Raw genomic sequence first — 14,244 nt, forward strand, 5'->3', positions numbered from 1 at the left:
ATTGTTCAAAAATATATTTTTTCCCCTCGAGATGGAGCTCAAACAATGGCAAAATTTGCATAGAAAATATAAATCTTGTCGAAAGGGTATCGGACGTAAAAGGAAATGCCTGTTTTTCATAAAATCCCTATTGGATTGCACCGCAGAGAATTTCCATTTTTTCCCTATCATTGGCTTATTTTGCTCATGTAGCAGATTTTTTTGAAGTATTGGATAAGCTCTAAAAAAAGGTAATGTGTTGGAATGTCAAAGATGTATTGAAAGATAACAAAATCAGCCAAACATTAAAATGCGTAGGGTGTCTTTAGCATAGTTCATAAAATCATATTAAGTAGCAGAAGAGACTTTTGAGTTGAGTGTGTTATTTATACTTGAGAACGAATATGACAAAGGGAACAACTATTTAACCGTACCATCTTCGCTTGTCAAGAAAACAAGACGACCATTTTGTAGCAGAGCAGCAGGAAACATGGCTCGACAAGAGCTGATATGTGATCTAATGCGAGGTATGTTAGGATGTGCACTTTGACACCTCAACTCCATCGACAGGAAATTGTCTTCACTTTTTGACATGACCTTGCCATATTCGCTGATTTCCTGTATTACATTCACTGGGTCCCAGAAGAATGGGGCATTAAATGCGTTCCAATGCTTCTTATTCTTGAGATGCTTCGAGTCAAAATCTTGGCTTTGTCACATTCAAGGGGCCTATAAGAAGAGACAATTCATTTCGTCAAACAGAAGTTGAACAATACACTACTTGCAATAAGAAAATATGGAGAGGGAAAAAAAAATAATAAGCATTGCTTGCTGCAACTGAGGTAATGATTCAACCAATTAGCATAAAAGAATTTGATTGGGTGAACAAACCAACTCGAAAATCTAACCCTCGTTTTCTAAGAAATACTTTCAGCTATCTAAATAAGCTAAGCTCCTTCAGTTGCATTTAAGGCCTTAACTTGAAGCAGAACGAAATAAGCTGTGGCCTAACCATAGTAGACAGGTTTTTGTATTGGAAAATGAACTTCTATGGATGATAGCTAAGATTGAGGTATCTGTTTGCAACAGCTGATAGCAAAAACTTAATTATTCTTCATATCAACTACCTTTGAGGTATAAAGACACCAGGTTAAACAAGTTCCTTTGAGGCCAAAGTCAATACTTCTATCATTTATCCCCTAATTCTGCAGACCTCTGAATATCTGTAACCATATCATCTTCTCTAGCATATCCCTACTTTATAGAAAGGAGAATGTGAAGTTAGTGTAGAAAGCAGCAGTGACTTAATCCATTTAGTCTCACTTTAACTTATTTTTTATTTTTTTAAGTGGGGGAGCAAAACGACATCGTTTGTTTTACTTGATATATATTTTCTTATACTGTAAGAAAATATTGCAACACGCAATTTTCATACCTCCCACCACTCCGTGCTCAAGTTCAACCACTCTTATACAGACATATATAGTAGGGATATAAGGAAAAAAATCACTTTTATATACAAAAAAATTAAAAAAAAAAAAAAAAGATAATATAAGATAGAAAATATTTTACAAAAAATTACTTGTAAGTAAAAAATTTGAAGAGAAAAGAATTAAAAAGAATTTTAAATTGAAAAAAAAATTATTTAAAACGTAAGACTACACAGCAAAAAAAAAAAAAAAAAATTCTCAACTAAAAGTCTTCGTGCATGGAGTTTTTTTTTTTTTTTTACATTATATATATATAGTTTAAATTTCCTTTTAACTCTTTTCTCTTCATAATAAAACTTAAATTTTCAATTTTAACTAAATAATATTTATATATTCTTTATTTAATTTTTGTAACTTTCTTTTATTTTGTTTTTATTATATTTTTTTCGATTTAAAATTCTTCTTAATTCTTTTCGTTTAAAATACAATTTTTTTTTTTTTTTGCACTTAACCCTAATTTCACTCTTACTCTGCGTTGCTTCGATACTGATTTCTCTTGGTCTTTAACCTTAATTTCAATCTCCCTCTCTCGATTGTTCCAAAAATACCCAACAACTTTATGCACAATTGAGATGATTATCTGCATACCCAATCTTTAAATCTTTAATTTCTTCTGATGTATATTTTACTGCTAAATCTTGAATTTTTTTTTTTTTGAGATTTAACAAATCGCTCTCAAAATACTGTGAAATCTTAGAAAAAATTGGAGTTTAGGTATGTTCTTTTGTATTTTTTATCGTGAATCTTCCAGCTTTTTCTTTTTCTTTTTCTTTTTCCAGAATTTAATAAATTGTTACCAAAATACCACAAAATTTCGCCAGAAGTTGGGCTCTGAGGACCTCGAGTTTGTTCATTTATAATTTTTTATTTTTATTCTTTATTCTTTTTGTTTCATTGTGTTCGTGTCCACTTTGAAGTTTTCATTCTTTCTTTTTGACTTTGTTTGGACTTTTGTGAAAGTTGCAGACAGAAAAAGCGGATTAACGTACAAATTGAAGATTATCGACTTCAGGTATGTTAATTTCATTTTTCCTTTGTTTGAGGGTGCTTTTTCTTTTGCAAATAATTCGTTTTTACTGTACATTATTCATAATTTTAGCTTCTGATTTTATTTTATTTTTATGCTTGAACAATTGTACTTTAGGTAATTATGTGTATAGTGTTTTATTGTAGTTAAAGAAATATTTGGTGTTAACAGATTTGTAGTTGAACTAATAGTTAAGGTGTAGGTGATTGAAAGAATTACTCATATTATAAGCATGTTTGAAAAGTTTGACACCAGTTTCATTGTAACGAATTTCTGTACTAGCTCAAAAAGAGGTTTCTTATTTCGAACGTTAGGTGGTATATAATGTCGCTCACTAAATATAAAATATTTTAGCAAATTCTCATTCTTCAGTTATATATTCATGTGAAGGGAAGGACTACAAATAAACGGTTATGGAAAATTTTGATTGTTCAATAAGAATGGAAAGTGTTTATATTGGGAATAAAAGAAAGCTTAGAAAATACATTTAGTTGATGAAGTTTTACTGTGAAAGACAGCTAAAAAGTAACCCCATTGGGGACTGAGGCTGTAACCCTTTCTTGCAAGATTCGTTCCAAGAAACTAAGAGTAGACCGTCAGGTGAGGTCTCTATATATTTGCTGAGTGTGATAATATGTGGGTTATGTGAAAATACTGTCCTTTCTTCTCCTCTGCCTCTTAATAGGTGGGTCATTTTTGTCCTTTGGAATAATTCGTTTTAGCTATAGATTATTTTTAATTTGATGTTCTAATCTTCTAAGACTTTTAAGAATTAAAGAAATTAAATGATTTACAAAATTAAAGAACCAAAAAAAAAAAAATTGCAGGCAAAAATTAAAAAAATGAAAAAAGGTTATTATAAAGTTTTTTTAGTTAAATTGAAATAAATATTATTTAACTGAAATTGAACAAATTACGTTGTATCATAAAACGAAAAGAATTTTAAATCGAATAAAAAAATCTTCGCTTATAATATGAAGAAAAAAGAAATTTCAAAACAATTTTCAAAAAATATATAAGAAAACAAAGTTACAAAAATTAAATAAAGAATATATATATATATAATTTAATTAAAATTGAAAAATTAAGTTTAATCATAAAGAACAAAGAATTAAAAATAGTTTTAAATAGAAAAAAATTTATTTATAATATGAAAAAAATTTAAAAAAATAAATAAGAAAAACAAAATTTTCTCCTCCATTCACGAAGAAAAATAAAGAAAATCTCTCCTTTTGAGAGTTTGAATTCTCACATTTGAAAGGAGAGTGAATTCTGTTTAATTTTTTTTTTTGTTATGATAAAGTTTAATTTTGTTTATTTTTAATTAAATAATATTTATATATTCTTTATTTAATTTTTATAACTTTTTTTTAATTTGTTTTATTTTTATTATATTTTTTAAAAAAAATTACTTCGTATTATAAATAATTTATTTTTCGATTTAAAATTCTTTTCATTTTATAAATTTTAATTAAATAAAATTTATTTTTAATTATTTCAATTTAATTAAAAAAAATTTATAATAACTTTTTTTTTCCTGCAATTTTTTTTCTCTTTTAATTTGTTAAATCATTTAGTTTTTTTATAATATAAAGAAAAAATAATTTTAATCATAGAACAAAAAGAATTTTAAATTGAACAAAAAATTATTTATAATATGAAGAATTTTTTTTTAAAAACAATCTTCAAAAAATATATAATAAAAACAAAATAAATTGAACAAAAGAATGTTGTGAAAATTAAATAAAGAACATATAAATATTATTTAATTAAAATTGAAAAAAATTAAGTTTTTTCATAAAGAAAAAAGAGTTAAAAATGATTTTAAATCGAAAAAAATATTCATAATATGAACAAAAGAAATAAAAAATAAATAAATGAGGGAAAAAAAATGAAAAAGAAATCTCCATGCATCCTGCGATAATCCAATGAACCAAACGATTGGATTTCACCAAATACTTCAAATCTTCTACCAGTTTTGAAAAATCTGCAATTTTGACCCTAATATCTTTAATTTGTTTAATCATTTAGTTTTTTTATAATATGAAGAAAAAAGAATTTGAATCATAGAACGAAAAGAATTTTAAATAAAAAATTATTTATAATATGAAGATTTTTTTTTAAACAATCTTCAAAAAATGTATAATAAAAACAAAACAAATAAAACAAAAGAATGTTGCGAAAATTAAATAAAGAACATATAAATATAATTTAATCAAAATTGAAAAAATTAAGTTTTTTCATAAAGAAAAAAGAATTAAAAAGGATTTTAAATCTAAAAAATATATTTATAATATGAACAAAACAAATAAAAAATAAATACATAAGGAAAAAATGAAAACCGAAAAAGAAATCTCCATACATTCTGCGATAATGTAATGAACCAAACGATTAGACTTTACCAAATACTTCGAATCTTCAACCAGTTTTGAAAAATCTACAATTTTGACGATAATAAAAATACAATAAATGCAAAACTCGTGCAACGTACGTGTCAAAGACTAGTATGTCATAAAATGCTCCTGTTCAATGTATTCTTATATGTCATTCCCTGGTTCATACTATAGATGTCTAATGCAAGATTCACTCCTAAGTGGTCAACTAAGTTTGGCCAAGGTAAGTTGATGAGGACATCACTTGTTTGGGTTCTTTCTATGTTTTGAACTACTATTTATGTTTTATTTCATTAGGTTTGTATTAATGGGTTGACCCAAGCCCCACAACCATTAGGTTTAATTTTTTTTATTTATGTGCTTGTATTGCTTTTCCAAAAGGACGGTTGAGGAACAATGAATGAATGATATGTTTGTACCTCAGGTTTTCCTCCCCCTTTCTCTCTAACTTCCCCTTCTTCTCCGAGTTTCTTTCCCCCTGCTTCTGTTTTCTTCTTCTCTTCCTCTTCTCTTTTCCTTTGCAGAAGTTCTGTAATTCTGCTTATTTTCTGTTGGAATCCATTTTATTCGGCATCAAAGTGGTATCAGAGCTAAACTTGGTGTAATATTTCTTCATCCAATCCATACATACAACAAGTATATCCATCACCTGCTGCTGCAACTCCCTTCTCCGGTTCAACAGTACTGCTAGGGAAACCACCACGTCATTCCACACCCACAAACCACCCGAAATTCACTCAACACCCGAAACTTCCTCCACCAACTACAACCCCCATCAAGCAATAACCGCCCATAATCAATAGATCCCTCAACCGCATGACCTGTCACCACTAAAATTTCACAATTTATTGTGCGAAGTCACATACTCAACACCACAATCGGCTCATTACAAACCGCCACCAGTCAAGATCACAAAACCCATTCCCCAAAATCACTAGTCACTGCATCCTTTACATCTGTTTGAATCTCTGCAACATCCTACACCCCCAATTTTAAGCCACCGTCTCAACCACCACTTCACGGTGGTAGAATCCACCATCGTCGACTGCCTCTCTAAGCCCAACCTACTGTCAATCAATCGTCGACCGCCTTTGACCGACGACCTAAGAAGACAGCAGAAGGAGTGGGCCCCAAATTTTGGAGCAAATGGAAGTCGATCTCTATTTTTTTTCTCTACATCAATTGTATTTGCACCGTTACTATTGGGCTCTTATTGTGTCGGTAGCGTATAATTTGGGTCTCAATTTATACCTCTGTTTGTCTATGTTTATATAAAAGTGTAATTTAATTTTAGAAAAAAAAAGTGAAGGAAAAGAAATTAAAAAAAAAACAAAAAAAGGGTGAAAAAAAGAGAAAAGAAAAGAAACCAAAAAAAAAAAAATCGAGAATTTCCTAACATTGTTTTGCATGTATATTTTAGTTTGACTGATCAGTATCGCGTCTCAACAAACACGAGAATTTTCTGTCTTGGCATCTCAATGAATCAACACACCGTCTCCACAAACGAGGAAAGTTACTATTTTATCTATCTTTGGTTTATATTATTGTTCATTTTAAAATTACATTGATTAATTTCTTTGTGCTGCGAAATTCCTCACTTTTATCTAAAATTCACGTAACCGACACCCTAGACCCATTCAAACTATTGTCTTGTTCACTTTTCACTTTTAACCTTTTACGTCATTATGTTGTTGACTAGTATTTGACCCGTGCTTTGGTATTTGACATAGATCGGCAATATTAGCTTGCCTTATTACGATCTACATAATCCTACAAAAAAATAAATAAATTCTTAACTGCTCAAGTCTATACTGTCTTTTTGTGCAATTATTATTCATTGATCTCCTCATACATTGCATTTAGTCGTTACTGCATTACATGCAATTGAGGGTGGTTATCTTGTCATCCATAGTGCTAATACTTTGACCATGGATCCTTTTCAATTGGATGCACTATCACGATAATTAGCCCAACCTGTCACTAATCAATAACAACTTCAGACTCAATTAGCGACTGTCCAATCTGATATAGCTGCTACTCGTGAGGAAAGAAAGAACCTAGATGCTAAAATGAGCAATTTTAAGCAAATCCCTCATTCGACTTACGTTCATAAATCTAAAGTGATCCATAATAGACAATATCATCATCGACAGAGTGATCAAAAATGCTTTCGACACGATCGTAGGGATAGGGATCAGGTTCGTGAGAGAGAACGAGGTTGTAATCGTCACGGTACTCATTCACTTTCTTGTCATAAGGAGAGTTTCTTTAGAGACATTAAATTAGATACTCCTAATTTTGATGGTTGCTTAGATTTTGAAGCTTTTACTCAATGGACTGCTCTTAAACAAGGGAATAGGTTAGTAACTGAGTATATTGTACAATTTGAGGAATTTCGAACCAAATGTCATGTCATTGAGGATGAGACCACGACTTTGAGTAGGTTTAGCCAAAGTCTAAGAGATAATCTTAGGCGTGAGCATTTCTTTCGAGGTGTCACTACTCTTGATCACGCTTATTCTTTAGCAAGAGATATGAGTTGACTATTAGTACTCCATATGAAAAGCGCGATCACCATCGTTCACCCATGTCATTAGCGTCACCTCAACATAAGTCTGTCATAGAGCCTTCCCTGTCTAGTGTTCTTCTCATTTGGAAAAATAAGTGTAAAGGTCATGATAGTCCATGGCCCCCTTCTCCATATAGAAGACGTATTGACAACCATTCTTCTATTTCATTAGCTCCACTTCCTTCCGTTAAGTCCCTTCTAGGACTTCCCCCATCTAATGTTCCTCCAATCTTAGAAAATAAGGGTAAAACTGTTGAAACTCCAAGGACTTCTTCTCACTTGCTATGTGTATCAGCTGTAAAGACTTTGGCCACATCTCTTCCAAATGTCCTAACCGAGCCTTAGTCATAGAAGAACGAAATAATGTAATAGAAGAGTCGTTAGAAGATTTAATATATGAACCTAAACTTGAAAATTTTGATGATGATAGTAAGGACACCTCCTTGGGTGGCATCCAGACTCTTCCTGAGACTCTAGATACTATATCCCATCATTTCACTAGTCACTTTTGGAGAACTCAGTCGCCTATGGTTAGCACTAAATTGAAATCCACCACTACAAACCAACCTTAGACTGACGGTCAAAATGAAGTCGTTAACCAAAGTCCTAACAATTTATTCAAGTCTCTAGTCCAAAAAAATCTTGGGAATAGGGACTTGATCCCCCCAACTGTTGAAACTGCATATAACAATTCTGTGAATCGATCTCTAGGTCTAAATCCATTTGAAGTTGTTCATAGTTACAAGTCTAAGCGATCATTAGATCTTATTCCGATGTCCCTGCATGCTAGTGTGTCGTTGTCAGTTGGAGCATTTGTATATCATCATCATGACTTACATACTGAGATCAATAAACAACTTGACACAAGTAATGCATTATATAAATTTCGAGTTGATTGGCATAAACATTTTGAATTTAACATTGGGGATTATGTTATACTGCAAGCCCGTAGTGCTAGTCCTTATAAAATTTTAAAGCATGTTGGTGTAAATGCATGTGTCATTGATCTTTTATCACATCTTGACCACCATTCTATTTTAATTGTTAAAGACTTCGTCACTTACAAATGCTATTTTAACCCCTCTGTTGATCCGTTTCTACCTCCACATGGGAACTCCTACACTGAATCTTTTACTATATCTACTTCAATCCCTTCTATCACAGCACACAAAGATAAAATTGATGTTATTTTAGATGAACAAATTGTGTTGATCAATGATAGAGAGATTCGAAGCTTCCTTGCTTGTTGGGTAAATTGGCCTGATTTTGACTGCACATGGATTGTCAAAGAAAAGCTACAACAACTCTGGATCAAGCTTGAGTTTCGATTTTTGATTCTTACGAAAGATCGTCCGTCTTGGTAGAAGTTCAACCACTCGACAGAGTCGAGTTTTTCTCTCACCCTGGGAGAGTTGATGAGGACATCACTTGTTTGGACTCTTATCTATGTTTTGGACTACTATTTATGTTTTATCTCATTGGACTTGTATTAATGGGCTGGTCCAAGCCCCATAACCAATAGGTTTAATTTTTTTTATTTATGTGCCTGTATTGCTTTTCCAAAAGGACGGTTGAGGAACGATGAATGAATGATATGCTTGTGCCTCATGTTTTCCTTCCCCTTTCTCTCTAACTTCCTCTTCTTCTTCAGATTTCTTTCCCCCTGCTGCCGTTTTCTTCTTCTCTTCCTCTTCTCTTTTCCTTCTTGCAGAAGTTCTGTAATTCTACTTCTTTTCTGCTGGAATCCTTTTTATCCGGCATCACAAGTTAGTCCTAACACTATGTATATAAGTGAATTTAAAAATAACATAAAACAAAAAAAAGCACTCTACGGTCTATCAGAACTTACTGATAACCAAGATAGAATGCCAAAGATTTATTTTCTTCAAGAAACTTTTCAGTCCACTTCAACCCAATAGCTTGCATTGTCTTTAGCAATGAGAAGTGTTCTCTGCTTACATCTGCAAGATGGTCTAGACCTTCACCTCTTGCCAACACCAAGAGATGCTTCTGAAACTGCATGAAGAAAAAAGACAAGTGTTAACACTAAATCATTTATTTCTCTTTTGTGTGTATGTGCCAAAGTGAGTCTGTATGTGTGTGATAAAGGGATCTGAAAGACCTTTGGATACAAATCATTCAGAACCACATCATCACCCAATATTTCTATCACGGCATTCTTATGCTTGTCAGGATGCATTGCAATATTGTAAAGAGACCGAGCCCACGAGCCCCAGGGGCTAGTCTTGCCTCCACCATCTTCCTTATCTGGGTATTCTTTTCGATTTAGATAATTTCTAACACTAGGGATAAGGTGTGTCTGAAATCCTTTATATTTTTTGTTTACATCTGATTCATGGATGGCTTCCCTCATGACCCTCTGATCACCATTTGCAGGGCATGTCTGTGATTCTAGCGATCTTCCACTGCTTCCCTTGGAGGACCCTCCATGAGACCTCACTATGGATGCAAACCCTTCAAAAAGGGATGAGTAAGCTTCACGAAGTACCTCACAGCCCTGGACATAGTCGTCGTTGAGTCAGTTAGATCTCTGAGGATTCATATTTGATCCTAAAACATGTATGACATGCGTTACGCCCTCCCTATTAAACAATGGAGAAGTTGGAGGAAGCAGGACCATTACAGCTTTTCCAGGCTTAAGTGATCCTGCCCTTTCCTTGGTTGTGTTTTCTAGTGCAGGACCTGCAGCACTAAAGATTGCAGCATTTATGCCTCCACATCCAGGTTTAATTCTCCTACACAAAGTTTGCTCTCAGATGATCTTCCTGAAATGCAAACGTGGCATATAAATACAGAATTGGAAAAAAAAAATTCAGATCTTATAAAAGGGAAGAGACTGAACTGACAGCAAGCACTGTTCTTAAGAGACGTCACAAAACTAAGTTGGCAAGTCAAACAGTAAATAGAAGGGGTGACTGGGGGGAAGTATATGTCATTCCAAGGCTTTTGACTGTGCATGAGACCTCTTCACACCATGGCCATTGGGCTTCTATTAGTAATTTCTACCACAGTAAATAAGTTCCACATTGGGCTTCTATTAGTAATTTCTACCACATTAAATAAGTTCCAACTGGCTTGTACTACGTCTTATTTCCTGGCATCCATGCAAGACAGAATCCAATATTAACATATAAAGGTAGTAATCATCTTGAGACTGTAAAGCTCTTCTTCATTCTGCTTACTATGTAAAGGTAGACATTTAACAATAATGGAGAGTGATCAATTGATGTTTCTACTCCTCTTACAGCTATATGGAATGATCTGCTATCCTCCATTTTTTCTAAATCTCTTCCACATTTTCTCTTTGAAGATAATTCATGTATCTGACGGATGAAACAGATAGATTCCAAACTCAGTTTAGTTGCATTGATCTCTAGGACGCTGCAACAAACTGTAAGCATCAATAGTCCACCACAAGTGGTTTTTGGATCATGGTCTTGCATATTTTAAAGCTTACAATAAAATTTCCACAAATCTTGCTTATATAACACATTTTTTATTCCATGCTCATAAGGCAAGCATATATGAGGACTCATTACTTCATATACTGAATTCCTATTGCTTTCTTCCAAGTGTTCCAATATATCATTTCTATAAAACATGCTTACATGTTTTATAACACCTCCACAGCACCATCACTCTCAGTTTCTTTGAAAAAGAAAAAAAGGTAGGAGACACAAATAATTGAGATGAGTTATTGGCACAAACCATTACAACAGGAGTAACAAGTATAGAAGGAAACTAATAGTAGACAAGCTATTAGATTTTCAGAAAACGAAAAATGCTCAGCGTTTGTTCAATAAATTAACTCACCAATTGGCAACAATAGTCATTACATTGCAGTTTAAACCTTCAGCAGAATGGAATCGAGTTATATCTCCCACAACTGTGAAGAACTTATTAGAAAATATTCATTTTTGCAGCTTTAGCCCTAAGCAGAGACAATATTTTTGATCGTTGAGACAAATGTACCAAAACAAGCCTAGCCTTTCCAATCTTATAAACTCCTCAACTTTTCCAACAATAATATCAAATGCCTTTTCCAGATTGAATTGGAAGTCAGCTGTAGAAATAGACGGAAATGCCAAAGTGGAAATATTGTCTGAAACACCGCCACCAGCAAAAGAGGTCATTATAACTTTGTCACGACCTTTCACAACCTCACAAGCATGACCCAATTGAACAGAAATATTTTAAGTTCCCACAATTCCAGGGTCTTTCTCCTTGGAGGCTTTATTATAGACACATTTCTGAGAGACATTTGCCTAAGATCTGGCGTCACCTGGTGAATCCACCTTTTTCATAAATTTCATAATTCCAAGTTGTATTTTGGCATTTGCATTTTTCGAGCCAAAACAGCCAGAAGGAAGGGAATCTGAGGGACCAAGTGCATTACACGTCAATACAGTTTCTTGGACCTCTTTTTCATCCTCACAGAATGTAATTCAAGTGAACCCTTCATCCAACTTAGGCAATTTTTTCTCTTCACAACAGCAGCAGCTTTCCCACCTTGTAAGTTACCCTCATACCCAATGCGCTTCACTGACCGAGAAATACAAAACTTGGCAGGAAGATCAAGCACCACAGCATGCTTCTCAACTTGTGAGCCACCAAGCTTAAAAAATTCTGCACGCTGCTCTCTGTCAAGATTGCATCTGTCTACTGTCTATAAAAAACACTTTTACTCCTTTAATGAACTTCCTCCACTGGTTAGACACTGAATTTTTGTCCCAGCCTTGCCATTATTGATGGTGTCCTGAATTACAAATAAAACGAAAAGTAGGATTTACTAAGCCAACAAGAGAGACATCTCAAACAGTGTCAACAAAAAAGAATTTTTCACCTCCAATAAAACATGAAATAGAAATCTAAATGTCCTGCTAAAAAGGACTGGGTTTTATATGGACTGTACATAAATATAACCCTAAAAAATGATTATCAAAATCGACTAAAAGCAACTAAATTAGCTTTTGTATAAGGCGTTATAATGGCAGTTAAATTCAATAAAAAACAATTCACTGAACTAGCGGCATAGTCCATAAAACTCATATATACTAACAAAATTATAGCACGAATGATAAAAATGAAGACGGTGAACCTGTCAAAGCAATTCAACAATATACACATCCACTCCACTTGATATAAAAATCAAACCTCACCCATTTCAACAAAACAGCCGGTGTCCATGTAAATCTACCTGGCAAATACGAGCCCAGGGCCGGGGACAAGTCCTCATAACGTGATCACAGAAGGTGGATTTTCCACTTCCGGGTGCACCCACCAGTAACACTTTTAACTTCCCCATTTCTTCCTCGTCTTCCTCATCTTTGAAGAAACAATTAACGTAAAAAGGTGTTTCAGCATCTCTTTTCATCATAACGAAAAATTCATTAGATAATTCTAAAACCGAAATGGAGAATAACACACTCTTGCGAGTGATGTGACCTTGAGACGTACTACCACGATCAATTGCCATGGTCTGATTTCCGTACGGAATGGGAAAAAAATCGTTCGATGGCGCACCTCTAATGTAAATTTATGTAATTTAGTTTTTACAACGATAAGCGTGTCATGGTCAAGAGCTAGTATTATCTTGCAAATCTCCGGCTCTAATATTTTAGAATTAAATTGAGTTGACCAAAAATTGTTGATAGAATCTTTGACATCCTCACACATGCATGTAAGACCAACGTGGATAAAAAATTCCAAAAAAACTGACCTCTTCCTCATATTGATATTGTGAGTGTTCGATCAAAGAGGCTGTCAATTCCTCTTGTCAGTGTAACAAAGTGAATATTTTAATGGTTAATAGCATATATTTACATTCCACTCTAATTTTTTTTATTGCTGATCACTTCGAGATCGAGAATAACAATTTATTAATGCATAAAAATAAATACATTACAGCGAGTAGGACTTATTTTTAAAGTAAAAAAATTATTTTGAGAATAACTTATATTTTTATTTTTATGTCAAATTAAATCAAATTCTAATATATTTACTTTTGAGTTTATATAACGTATTTTACAGAGTTTGTGATTTTTTATTTTAGCTTGTGTGAACCCAATCATGAAAGGCATAAATCCACAATGTTAATCGATCCTTATGCATTCAACTTCATAAAATTTCAATAATTTTAAGATGTTGACTAAATCTTAATGGACCTATCTAATAATTGAAACTCCAAGTATCAGTAACTCGCAAATTTTAACCCTTTTTACAACATTTGGTACTCTGCCCCTTTTTACAACATTTGGTATTCTGCAATACTCTTCAACGTTCTCTATGAATAGAATCAGAATTTAGAAGTACATAACAGAAAATTTTAAACACTAGCTTACTAATGGTATCATAACCAATAATATCTCCTGGGTTAAAAATAGTTTATAATGAAAAAGTTATTGATTCGTCATCCCCTAAAAAAAAGTCTTTAATTATGATGCACAAGATAATTGAAGCTTTGCACGCCCAAACTGGATTTAAAGTGCCAACACAGTTCCAACAACTGGTATCTGAAAAACAATCACCCAGGCAATAATCATGTCGAGTATGAGATGATGTGAAAAGGGACTACACTGAGTAGAAAACCCATTCTGAATGAAGTCGCCAATTAAGAATACGAGCCATCCCAAAATTCTTTCCGCGCGTTTGGGGCCAATGCTTAGATTCATAATTGACCAAGCACGAGTTGCATTTGTGAAGGGTAGAAGCATGATAGAAAACATTCACTTGGACCAAGAGCTTTTGAGTCATTATAACCGTAAA

General features: G+C 33.1%; 1 pseudogene; it reads right to left on the reverse strand.

Moving 5' to 3' along the window:
• Positions 1-332: 332 nt before the first annotated feature.
• LOC111403256 lies at positions 333-13,022 on the reverse strand (annotated as a pseudogene).
• Between the last annotated feature and the right edge of the window lie 1,222 nt (positions 13,023-14,244).

This window comes from Olea europaea, chromosome 11, assembly GCF_002742605.1.
Source record: "Olea europaea var. sylvestris chromosome 11, O_europaea_v1, whole genome shotgun sequence".
Classification (NCBI taxonomy): domain Eukaryota; kingdom Viridiplantae; phylum Streptophyta; class Magnoliopsida; order Lamiales; family Oleaceae; genus Olea; species Olea europaea.